At 37.7% G+C, this 13,288-nt stretch overlaps 1 protein-coding gene across 2 annotated transcripts in view; it reads left to right on the top strand.

Annotated features, from left to right (window-relative positions):
* The window catches only part of RAB22A (RAB22A, member RAS oncogene family), a 58,433-nt gene that overhangs the window by 1,540 nt on the left and 43,605 nt on the right, over nt 1–13,288 (top strand). The window lies entirely within an intron of this gene.

Here is a 13,288-nt window from a genome sequence, read left to right as displayed (position 1 = left end):
TGTGTTTTGGGAAAGTCACCTTTTGATTGGTGAGGGGGAAACTTCAAAATAAAAATAGGAATGGAGGGGATCCCTGGGTGGCTCAGCAGTTTGGCGCCTGCCTTTGGCCCAGGGCGCGATCCTGGAGTCCCGAGATCGAGTCCCACGTCAGGCTCCTGGTATGGAGCCTGCTTCTCTCTCCTCCTGTGTCTCTGCCTCTCTCTCTCTCTATCATAAATAAATAAATTAATTAATTAATTAATTAATTTTAAAAAATAGGAATGGAAGCGCTGCTTAGTAGAACGTACGTCAGTCCATAAATAAAAATACCAGCGGCAGTCAATCTTGAAACAAAGCAGAAGGTGACAGGTCCTGATACTGTTCTTTCAGGCATACCAACTAAAAAGTTATTTAGATGGTTTTAGTTCCTCCTGAGAAACAGGACACATGTCAGACAGGGAGGGCCGGCAGACGGAGATGTGGACGCCCAGGACAGGGCTGAGGCCCTGTCATTGCTGCTACCTATCTGAACCCCTCTCATACCTGCCTGCACTAATAATAATAGCGAATTAATAAATTAATGTTGAATTGTCAGCGTTTTCCGGGTGTCTGTTACTTTGGATATACGTGAAACTGGCTGTTGTAGGTTTTTCACTCAGAAAACTTTTCAGGGTATTTAGATACAGTAATGTTAATGACTTACCTTGTGAGAAGTTGCGTTTTATAGGTTTTAATTCTATGTTAGGCTTGCAAAATTAAATCGCTGCTATGCTATTTTTTATTGCGCACCCCCCTCCAATCAAATGGTTTCTCCCATTTAAAGAAAAATCCAATTCTGCCCAATACAGAAATGTTTTACGACATACGCATTCAAAGGCATGGGGATGAAACCACTACTTACTAAATTTCTGAAATTAAAATGCCTTTTGATATCCTTCAAGAAAGAACTGGGTATGTGCACATGTTTAAAACGTGACCTCATCCGCCTCAGGGCCTGCCTGTTGCTACCTGCCTGGGAAAGAGAAGTGACAGGAAGTGATAGCAGGTAGTGCTGGTGACTCAGTGAGTAACACCTTTCACACTGGGCCTGAGCGGAAAACACAGCTCTGCAAGATGCAAACACCACTTTGGTTAAAAGCGCTCTCTCAGAGACAGCCAGAGGACAGGGAGGTGTCTAGCTCCGGTAGCAGTGAGGCTGACAGGCCCGCAGCCCTGTCTGGGGTGTCCATGCACCCATTTGCCAGCCCTCCCATTCTGACAGATGCTTATAGTTCCTCACCTGGAGTCCCGTCCTCTTTGCCGGGTGTTCTTGGCTCACGTTTCACAGGAAGGAGGAAATGAGGTGTTCCCCGAGTTTCCTTCCACTTTTCCTAGTTCCTTTTTTCTCAGCCAAAGCGAGTGTGTTCCTCCTCTGTGCCTGACTCCTCACACACCTGAGCTCTGGAGGGCCCTCCTCACCAGTTCTCCCTTTCTTCCCCTGCCTTGCTTTTTTCTTGTCACAGCCTGCAAACATGCTCCACTTTTACCTGCCTTACTAAGACAATACCATTCCCCAAGCGCCATACCGGTGGTGGCACTCTTGGAAGAGAACTCACTCCTTCCTCAGCTGCTGCTCTCTCTTCAACCCTCTTCAGTGTTGCCTCAATTTCACTAAAACCACCCTCCCTATGTACCGGTTTCCATCTCATTGCCAAAACCAAGGGCTTTTTTTTTTTTTTCTTTATCCATTGAGTGCCTTCTATATGCCAGATGCTAGACTGGGTGCTGGTGATTTAGACCAGGGGTCAGCAAATCCTGGACCTTGGTCCCACCTCTTGTTTTTGTAAATAAAATTTTATCAAATCACAGTCACCTTCACTCACATGATGTCTCAAGTGCTCTCCAGCTACAATGGCAGAGTTGAATAGTTGTGACGAAGGCCTATGGCCCAGAAAGCTGAAAATACATGCTATTTGGCCCTTCTCAGAAAAAGTTAACCAACTCCTAATTTAGATAAACTTGGTTCCTGCCCTTATGGACCTTACCTACAAGGAGGAAAGAAATAGATTCGAAAACTAATGTACGGGAAATGATTTATTTGACCTTTTTCTGTGCTCCAAAGGAGACACATGGAATGCTCCAAGAGCACGTAACGGGCCAGAGGCCTGGCCTAGGCCTAAAGGAATGGCCGATGCCTAAGGGTAAAGAGTAGAGGCGTAAAGCACTTGGAAGCCCTGACATTTAAATATTGAAAGATGAGTGGAGTCTTTAATTTTAGCTGTGTTGGAAGGTACATGCTAGTACCTCATTTTGGTCTTAATTTCCATTTCCCAAAGATGGAGAGAGGGCAGATATGCAGAGGGAGGCAGGAGGGACAGAATGGTTAAGCTTCTATTCTCCTAAAGAAAGCTCCGATATAAGTCCATGCCAGATGGCTCTTAGGGCATGTGCTTCCCCCCACCCACCCAGTGTGGCATATTTGGCCATTAGGGAAGACCATGAATATGGGAGGAGTGGGGGGATTTAGAACAGGAGGAGGAATGGACACCAAGTTCTCCAGGGGTTGAGGTCCAAATCATGGTTTGGAAATAAGGGCCTGGCCCTAAAGAGAAAGGCTGGAGAAGTTGACTTGAGATTACATTGCACAGGTGAAACTGAGCAGTGGGTTGGGGGGTGATGAGAGTACTGATGGGAAACGTTGGGAGCAGGACACACACAGCTGGGGAAGACCTACATGTGCAAAGCAAGACTTACCAGGGAGATTGGCAGCAGGAGAGGACAGTAAGGGAGTATGATCACTTAGGAGAACTGGGGAAGAAAAGAGTTTTGTTCCAACACACCCTGTGGTAGCCTCCCCTGATGTCCAGGACCTGGCCTCTGCTGCCTCACCAGCCTCCTGGCCGCCCCTCCAACATACCCTGTTCCTCCTCTCACCATCCTGCTGTCCCCCATGCTACTCACTGCCCTCAACACCACCAGCTAGTTAACTTCCAGTCTTCAAAAATTTTCTTCTTAAACTTTTGATTACAGTATCTTTCAAAGAGCATAGATGTTTAATTTTAATCAAGTTCAATTTATCAATTTTCATAATTCATATTTTTGTATCATGTACATCTAAAATCACAAAGATTTTCTCCTGTGCTATTTTTTAGAATTTTTAAAGCTTTATGGTTTAAATTTTAGCTTATGACCTATTTCTACTAGCTTTAGTTTGCTGTGCAACAGAATTCAAGGATCATTTTTTTCCATGTGTCAATCTAGTCATTATAGCAGCGTTTGTTAATGTTGAATTCTGCATTTATAAAGTTATCTTAGTGCCTTTGTTAAAAATAAACTGATAAGTATGTCTAGGTTTATTTCTGTTCCATTGATCCATTTGTGTGTCCTTCTGTTGGTACAATAAACAGTCCTGATTGCTGTAGATTTCTAGAAAATCTTAAAATTAAGCAGTATACAATCTCCCGTTGTATTTATATTTATCAAATCTATGTGGCTTTTCTCAGTCCTTTGCATGTCTGTTTAAATTTTAGCATCACGAAGTCCAGTTTCTGGGGAAAAAAATGGCTGAAATTTTGGTTGGGAATATAGCAAATCTATTGATTAATTTGGGGAGAATTGACAACAATATTGCATCTTATCCATAAACATGGTATTATTGGTAATGGCATTATTTTTGTATTAATTTAGTTCTGATTTCTGTCAAAGTTTTTCAGTTGTCACTGTGCAGGCTTTGCACATACTTTGTTAAATTTATCCCAAAGTATTTCATATTTTTTTATGATTAGTAAATGGAATTTTTTAATTTCAATTTTTTTTAATTCTTTTTTTAATTTTATTTATTTATGATAGTCACACAGAGAGAAAGAGAGAGAGAGAGGCAGAGACACAGGCAGAGGGAGAAGCAGGCTCCATGCAGAGAGCCCGACGTGGGATTCGATCCCGGGTCTCCAGGATCGCGCCCTGGGCCAAAGGCAGGCGCTAAACCACTGCGCCACCCAGGGATCCCTTAATTTCAATTTTTAATTATTGCTAATACATAGAATAAACTTGTTTTTTATGCACTGGCCTTGTGACTTTCTTTCTTTTTTTTTTTTTAATTTTTATTTATTTATGATAGAGAGAGAGAGAGGCAGAGACACAGGCAGAGGGAGAAGCAGGCTCCATGCACCGGGAGCCCGACGTGGAACTTGATCCCGGGTCTCCAGGATTGCGCCCTGGGCCAAAGGCAGGCGCCAAACCGCTGCGCCACCCAGGGATCCCAGCCTTGTGACTTTCTAAATTCAGTTAGTTCAGGGTCCCCTGGGGCTCAGTTGGTTAAGCGTCTGCTTTTAGCTCAGTTCATGGTCTCAGGGTCCTGGGATCAAGCCCCACATTGGGCTCCCCGATCAACGGGGAGTCTGCTTCTCCCTCTCCCTCTGCCCATCTCCTTGCTCATGGATTCACTTGCTCTCTCTCTCAAATAAGTAAAATCTTTGGGGAAGAAAAGAAAAATTCTGTAAGTTCAGGTACCTTTTTCATGGATTCTTTGGCATTTCCTTAGTTATACAGTCATGTTCTATTGTCAAAGACATTTTACCTCTTTCTTCCAATCTATATGTCTTTTATTTCTTTAACTTATCCAATTACATTAGTACCTCCAGTACTTTGTTGACAAGTGGTAAGAGCAGACATCCTTACCTATTCCTTACCTTGGGGTGGAAAGCATTAGAGCCTTTACTATTAAGTTGGATGGCTAGGTTCCAGTTTTTTTTATAGGTGCCCACTATCAGGTTGAGAATGTTCTCCTCTATTCCTGAATCAGTGAAATCTTTTATCAAGAATTATTCTGAATTCTGTCAGGTGGTTTTGTTTGGGTTGTTTTTATGTCTTTTGAACTGTCCTTAGAATTTTTCTTTTTTAGTCTTAAAATAGTGAATTACAATAATCTATACTCAAATACTAAACAAATGAGTTCCTAGGATAAATTTCACTTGGTTATTATGCATCATTTAATACATTATTGGGTTTGATTTACTAAAATTTTGCTAAAGATTTTTGCCTCCATGAAGTGGATAATTATCTTGTAGTTTTCTGTAATATTTTTCTCTAGTTTTGGTATCAGGCCCTCATTAAATAAATTGGGAAGTGTTTCTTCTTTTTTGGAAGAGTTTATGTAGAATTGGTATTATTTCTTAAAGGTTTGGTATGGTTCACAAATAAAGCCATTTGAGCAAGGAGGGTTTTTTTGTCAGAAAAATTTTAACTACAGATTCAATTTCTTTAATAGATACAAGTCTGTTCATTTCTTCTTGAGTAAGTTTGTGTCTTTCAATGAATTTATCTATTGTATCTATTTTTTTTAATTTATTGGCATAAAATTCATAAATTTTTTTGTTACCCTTTTAATATCTTTAGGATCTGTCTTGCTATAAGTTTATTAATTTTAATGATCTTAAGGAACTAGTTTATTTCATTAATATTTTTCTTTTTTTAAGATTTTACTTATTTATTCATGAGAGGCAGAGACACAGGCAGAGGGAGAAGCAAGCAGGCTCCCTGGGGGAGCCTGATGCAGAACTCGATCCCAGGACCCCAGGATCACAACCTAAGACAAAGGCAGGCACCCCTTCATTAATATTTTTCTATTTTCTATTTCATTGATTTTTTGCTTTTATCTTTGGGGGTCCCCCCCCCATTTGCAGATTTTGGCTTAATTGGTTCTTTTTTTAAAAGTTTTTTATCCTAGGAGTTCAGAATATTGATTTTTAGGACGTTTTTGTTTTTTGTTTTTTTTTTTAACTCTCCCTTGTGTGAGGATTTAGAGCTATAAAGTTCCCTGTTAAATACTGATTTAAGTGAATCCCACAGATTTGATACACTGTTTCATTTTCATTTGTTCAGAGTATTTATCTCCCTTGTGACTTGTTTGACCTGTTAGTTGTAGAGAAGTTTCTCTAACCTCCAATTATTCAGGGATTTGCCGGAAATTTTTTGATTATTGATTTCTAGTTTAAATCTGTTGTGATCAGAAAACATACTCATTATTACTTCAAACCTTTTACATTTGACATTTGTTTTATGGCCTTGAATATGGTCCTTGTGAATGCTCCATGTATATGAGAAGAGAATGTTCTATAAATGTTAAATTAGTCAGCTTGGTTATTAGCACTGTTCGTGCCTTCTGTACCTTTACTGATTTTTCCCCCTCTCATTTGCAGTGACAGGAGTGTTTGAAGTCCAAAGCTAATTAAGAATTTGCCTATTTCTCTTTTGTACTTTAATCAATTTTTTTTCATGTATTTTGAATCTCTTGTTATTGAGTGTTTCTACGTATAGCATTGTTATTTTTCTTGATAACTTGACCACCTCACCATCATGAAACACCTTTTTCCCTAGTAACAGCCCTGATTCTGAATTCTGCCTTGTCTCCCATTAACGCAGGCTCTTGAGCTTTCTGTTGATTAGTGTTTGCCTATCTTTTCCCATCCATTTATGTTTTCACCTATTTATATCTATGTATTTGAAGGAGGTTTCTTATAGAAGGCATTATGGTCCTGCATTTACACTTAATCTGACAGTCCCTGCTCTTAAATTGCAGTGTTTAAACCTTTGTTGTCCAGCACAGTTGCCAAAACCACGTGTGGGTATTTGAATTTAAGTTAAAATTTGAAATTCAGTTCCTCAGTCACACTAGCTATCTTTTAGTCTTCTTCACAGAAAACTATGTTGCATAATACTGATTTAAACCATTTTTATTTGTTATAACTATCAATATGGTTTGGCTAAAATCTACTATCTTGCTCTATTTTCCTTTTTGGCCCATGTTAATGATTCCATTTCATCGCCACTGTTGGCTTGTCAGCTCCATTTCTTTGTTTTATTATTTTAGTGGTTGCACTAGGATTTACAGTATACTTCTTTTTCAGTCTACTTTCAAATAATATACAATTTCACATATAGTATAAGAACCTTATGAGAGCATACTCTCATTTTCCCTCTCGTCTTTTGTGCTATTACTGTCATGTTTTACTCCTGCATCATATAAGATTCATAATACACTTTCTTTTCTGGCCTTAGTCATTGATCCTTTAAAAAGACTATTGGTCATTTTTTCTGGGTCCTTGTGCCAGTGTTACAATTTCTTAACTTCTGTGTCTTTGTAGTAAGTCTTAAAGTCCAATGATGTATCTTCTGTGTTATTCTTTAAAAATGTCTTGGCTTACATTTCTATATAAACATGAAAAAATCAGCTTGTCCACTCTCACATAGCCCAACACACCAATCTCTACTGATTCTGATTGGCATTCTACTGAATTTATAGATTGGTTTGGAAAAAAAAAATGGCATCTTTATGATACTGAATTTTCTAATAAATGAACATTAATTATTTTTCCATTTCTTAGACAAGCTTCTTTATTTTCTCTTGGTATTTTTTCTACTTCTCTTTGTAGTGGACTGGCACATTTTTCATTAGATTTATACTAAGGGGTTTGATGTTTCAAAGCAATTTTATGCTATTAATATACTACATGGTATTGTTTTGAAATGTATTTCTCATCTTAAACTTTTTCTTTTCTTACTGAATTGAGTAGGATCTGTAGTACAGTGTTGAATAGAATTGTAGTCCTGGGTATTATCTTACTCTAATCTTAGTGGGAAGGCTTACACTGTCATACCATTAAATATGTTTGCTGTAGGTTTTTTGTACGTACTCCTTATCACACTACAGAGTGTCCTTCTTTTCATCATTTGCTGGGATATTTTTTTTCCATGAATGAATGTGGGATTTATCAAAAGATTTTTCTACACCTATTGGGTTAGTCATGTAATTGTTCTCTTTTATACTGTTAATGTGGTAAATTACACTTTAATTTTCATGAAATAAATCCACTTAGATTGTAACATATAATTCTTTTAGTAATCACTGGCTTTAGCTTTCTGTTATTTTAGGATTTTTGTCTATGTTTATGAGTAAGATAGTCACATAATAATACCTTTTGTAATACGTATGTCAAGTTTGGTGTCAAGGTTTTGCTTCCCTTATAAAATGACTTGGGAAACTCCTCCAGGGAAGAGTTTGTATAAAATTGCTCTTATTTTTTAAGTCATTAGTAAAATTCATCAATGATGCCATCTGGGCTTCAAATTGTCCTTGTGGAATGGAATTTAAGAAGTCTATTTGTTTTCATAGTTGTGAGATTATTCGTTTACAGATTTTCTATTTCTTGGGCAGCCCAGGTGGCTCAGCTGGTTTAGTGCCGCCTTCAGCCCAGGGTGTGATCCTGGAGACCTGGGATTGAGTCCCATGTCAGGCTCCCTGCATGGAGTCTGCTTCTCCTTCTTCCTGCCTGCCTGCCTGCCTGCCTGCCTGCCTGTCTGTCTCTCTCTCTGTCTCTCATGAATAAATAAATAAAATCTTTTTTAAAAAAAGATTTTCTATTTCTTGTATTGGTTTTGATAGATTGTGGGGTTTTGTGGGATTTTTTTTTAAGGTTTTTGACTCTTTCATATATGCAGCTCTTTCTTGCAGTTGGTATAAAGATGTTAAGATCCTATTCTGATAGCCCTTTTGCATTTCTGACGTTAGTTTTGCCTTTGATCAGCTCTACTCTCTGTCTGCTTTCCAATTCATCAATTTTTGCTCCCGTCTTGATTGTTTCTGTCCTGTTCAATGTGCTAGTCTTTTCTAACTTCTTAAGATAGATGATTATATCATTGATTTTCAGTCCCTATTCTTTTCAGTTGTATTCCTCATATCAACCATGGCTCTTGCTGATTCCAATAAGTTTTTATATGTCATAATTTCATTATGATTCATTTCAAAATATTTTCCATTTTCTATTAAGACTATATCCTTCATCCAGGTGTCATTTAGATATGCATTTCTTAATTTTCAAATATAAGGTTTCCTAGTTAACTTTTTGTTAACGATTACTGACATAATTGTATGGGATGACAGAACATTTTTTGCATGACTTAAATCCTTTAAAATATGGTACAGTTTGCTATGTGGCACAGCATATGTCAGTTTTGGTAAATATTCCGTATGTGTTTGGAAAGTTTTTGTATACGGTGCACCTGTTCTATGAATAGAATTAGGTCAAGTTTATTGATCATGTTGTTCATTCTTTCTGTTATCCTTGTTCACTTTTTTGGTCTGCCTGAATCCATCAGTTCCTGAGAGAAGTGGGTTAGAATCTGTGCCATGGTTATGTATTTGTTTACCGTTTTTGTTCAGTTTTGTTTTATTGATGCTACAGCTACATTAAATATCTACAAATTTAGAATCTTGTAACTTACTAATAATGATTTAAGGTTGGGTTCTTGTAAGCAGCTTACGATAGGATTCTTTAAAGTGTTCTCCATATAACACATACCCTAATTAAAATCCAGAAATCTCCCTCACCTCAGAAAGTTCCTTCTATGAGTCCTACTCATTTATAAGTAACCACCATGGTGATCTCAATCACTGTAGATTAATTTGCCTGTTTTTGAATTTCACATAAATAAATAAATGGTATCTGGTTTCTTCCCCATAAAACAATGTTTTGGAGTTTCAACGGTGTTGTTACATGTACTATAATCCCCTCCCCCCATTTTTTAATTGGTGAATAATGTTCTCTTGTATAAATAGATAACAATTTATCTCCTCTGGTTAGCCATCCACATCTTTTCAGGTTTGGACTATTGTGAATATAAATACTGTGAACATTCTTTTACAAATCGTCTTATGGACATAAGTCTTCATTTCCTTTGGGTAAATAACTAGGTTTAGAATTTCTAGTTTGTAAAGTTAGTGGATATATAATTTCATAAGTTTCCAGACAGCTGTCCAAAATGGTTTCATCGTTTTACCCTCCTACTATGAGGCGTAGGATTCCAATTGCTCTATATTCTCACCAATATTTGTCTTTTTTATCTTTACTTGTCCTAATGGATACAAAATGGTACCTCATTCTGATTTTAATCTGCATTTCCCAGATGACTGGTAATGTTAATCTTGGCATGTGCTTTTTTGTCACTCATATCTTTCATGAATTTACTCTTCAAGTCTTTTGCCCATTTTCATTTGGAGTTTGTCTTATCTTTTACAGATTTGTAGAAATTCTTTGTATACCACTATACAACAAGTACAGCTCTTTTGTCGGGTATATTTACCACATAACTTTTCTTCCATTCTGTGGTTTTCCTTTTCACTTCCTTAATGATGTCTTCTGACGAAGAGGAGTTTTAATTTTAATAAAGTCCATGCTGTCAGTTTTGTCTTTTTGATTCATGCTTTTTTGGTCCTCTCTGAGAAAGCTCTGCCTGTCCCAAAGTCTCCATGACATTCTTCTGTGTTTTCTTCATAGTTTTGGCTTTACAATTTAGTTCTTTGATCTATCTCAAGTTAGTTTTTCCATATTGTGTGAGACAAAGGTTAGGTGCATCATGTTCCCATGTGATTATGCAGTCGTACCAACCTTATTTGTTGAAAGACTTTCTTTTCCCCATTGAATAGCCTTGGCATCTTAGTCAAAAATTATAATACGGAGTCTTCTGGGCTGTGCATCAGAATGGCCTATCTCTGTGTTTACTTTGGTCTCCTTTAACATCTCTCTTCATTGTTTTGTGGGTTTAGGTCGGGGAGTCTCAAAAGTATTTCTGTCAAATTTTTTTAATATTATTTTTTAAACTATTGTTAATAGAATTGTATTTTTTCAGTTTACTTACAACTGTCTTTAGAAATACCATTGATTTTTGTATGTTGACCTTATATATTTGAATCCTACTTAAATTCTTTTATTCTAGTAATTATAGATTCTTTAGGATTTTTTACATACATCATTATGTTTGAAAGTAAAGACAGTTTGCATCCTTTCCTTTTAGTTATTTTCCATACCTTGCTGCATGGGCTAGAATTTCCAGTACTCTTGAATAAAGTGATTGACACCCTTTCCTTTTTCCATTCTTACTGGGAAGACATTCAACATATATACTCTTAAGTTTGGTATTAGTTGTAGGTTGTCCATTATTAAGATGAGGAAGTTTCCTTCAATTTCTCATTTGCTGAGAATTTTTATTAAAAATGGGTCTTGAATTTTATCTCAGCATTTTTCTACATCTTTTTTTTAAGATTTTATTTTAGAGAAAGAGCACAAGGGGGTGGGGGTGGTTTGAGGGCCAGAGGGAGGAGAGAGAATCTCAGGCAGACTCCATGCTGAGCACAGAGCCCAATGCAGGAGCTCGATCTTGCAACCCTGAGAACACGACCTGAGCTGAAACCAAAAGTTTTATCAGTTGTGCCACCCAGGCGCCCCTTTGCATCTATTTAGATGATAACCTGGCTTTCTCCTTTTTTCTATTAACGTGATTGTATTAGTTATGTATTACTAAGTAAGAAATTATCCCAGTGCTTAGCCTCTAGAAGCAACAAACATTCTATCATTCTTTCTGTGGACCAGAAATCTGAGTGGCTTAGCTGGTAATGGTTCTCGCTCTGGGTCTCTCACAGTGTTGCAGGCAAGATGTCAATTGGGGCTGCAGTCAAGTGAAGGCTTGGCTGGGGCTGAAGGATCTGCTTACAGAATGGTCCACTCACATGGGTATTGGCCAGAGGCCTCAGCTCCTCAGATCTTTACCTTGTAAGCCTTTCCATAGGGCTGCTTGAATATCCTCACAAGGATGCTAACTTTCCCCAGGGAAAGTGATGTATTTAGGAATCACCTACCACAGCTGCTGTTTAGTAGAGGGAGGGACTAAGTTACCCATCCCAGATGCAGAGTGTATAGAATGAAGCGCCACTTGAAGGGAGGATATTGAAAGACAAAAAAGTGAGCATATTTTGTACCCACCACAAATACATTACGTGAACTTCACAAATGTAATCATCCTTGATGGATCCACTCGTGAGTCATCATCAGAGAAACTCAAACTGAGAATAACATTTTACAAAACAACAGGCTTCTAATCTTCAAAAGTCTAAAAAGTCAATAAAAGATTGAGAAACTGATCCAAATAGGAGGAGACTAACGAGTCATGACAACCAAATACAGCATGTGATTTTGAACTGGATGTTTTACCAAAAAGCCTATACTGGAAAAATTGGCAAAATTCAAATGGTTTCTGAGAAATACATGGTATTAATGCACCAGTGTTAATTTCATGATTTTTATGATCTTGTTCCCCTCATATAAGAGAATATTCTTGCTGTTAGGAAATGTCCACTAACCTTCAGAGATAATGAGGCAGCTTATTGTCACATGGTTCAAGATAAATAAATTCTGTGCTTATAAGTTTTCTCTAAATTGGAAGCTATTTTAAATTTTTTTTTTAAGGATGGTTATTTTACTGCAAAGAAAGACATTATAAAACAGCTGGCTTTTTTCCCTAATGTCACTAAAAGACAGCTGGCTATTTGGTGAAAACATGATAACACTGTACTTTTGGTCCCTTCTTCCCCTTCCGCAGGCTCTGAGAGCCCAGCCACCTTATGTGCTTCACTTTGGCTAGCCTTTGATACCTCCGTCTGGGCCTCTCTACCTCTCTACCTGTATGGCCCACTGAGTAGCAACTTTGAGATTAAGTACTTATTCAGTACAGAACCAGGAAGAGCAAAAAAAAATTATTTTCATTTTATGCACATATTACTGTTTCCATTGTTCTTCATTCCCTCCTGTAGAAATGAGTTTTCATTGGATGTCATTTCCTTTGGCCTAAAGATTTTCATGGTATTCCCATCTACTAGTGACAGATTCCCTCAAGTTTTTGTTTATCAGAAAACGTCATGTCTATACTACATTCTCACTTCTGAAAGATATTTTTTGCTAGAGAACAGGTGGTCAGAAGATACAAACTCCCAGGAGATTTTATGTACAGGTTTTTCTTTCAGAATTTTAAATATGTTATTCCGTTACATCCTGGCCTCATGGTTTCTGCTGAGGAGCCTATAATCCTGTAATCATCCTTAGTATTGTTACCCTACATATAATGAATCTTTTTATTATCTGGCTGCTTTTAAGATCTGCTGTCTTTTGGCGCCTAGGTGGCTCAGTTGGTTAAGCGTCTGACTCTTGGTTTCGAACTCATAGAGCCCAGCACTGAGCTGTGTGCTGAGCAGGGAGTCTGCTTGAGATTCATCCCCCTTACACACTCTCCCTCCACCTGCACATACTCTGTCTTCCTCCCTCCTGCCCTCCTAAAATTTAAAATAAAATCTTTTTTAAAAGATCTGCTATCTTTTGTTTTCAGCAATTTTCTGTAATTGCTAGGTGTGTAATATATTCTAGGTTCATTGGATCAGAAATTTGATTATTTGGGAAATTTTCAGCCATTATTTCTTTAAATGTTTTGTCTACTCCATTCTTTCACT

Source organism: Nyctereutes procyonoides, unplaced genomic scaffold (assembly GCF_905146905.1).
Source record: "Nyctereutes procyonoides isolate TBG_1078 unplaced genomic scaffold, NYPRO_anot_genome, whole genome shotgun sequence".
Taxonomy (NCBI): Eukaryota; Metazoa; Chordata; class Mammalia; order Carnivora; family Canidae; genus Nyctereutes; species Nyctereutes procyonoides.
This window is presented reverse-complemented; position numbering and strand designations above follow the sequence as displayed.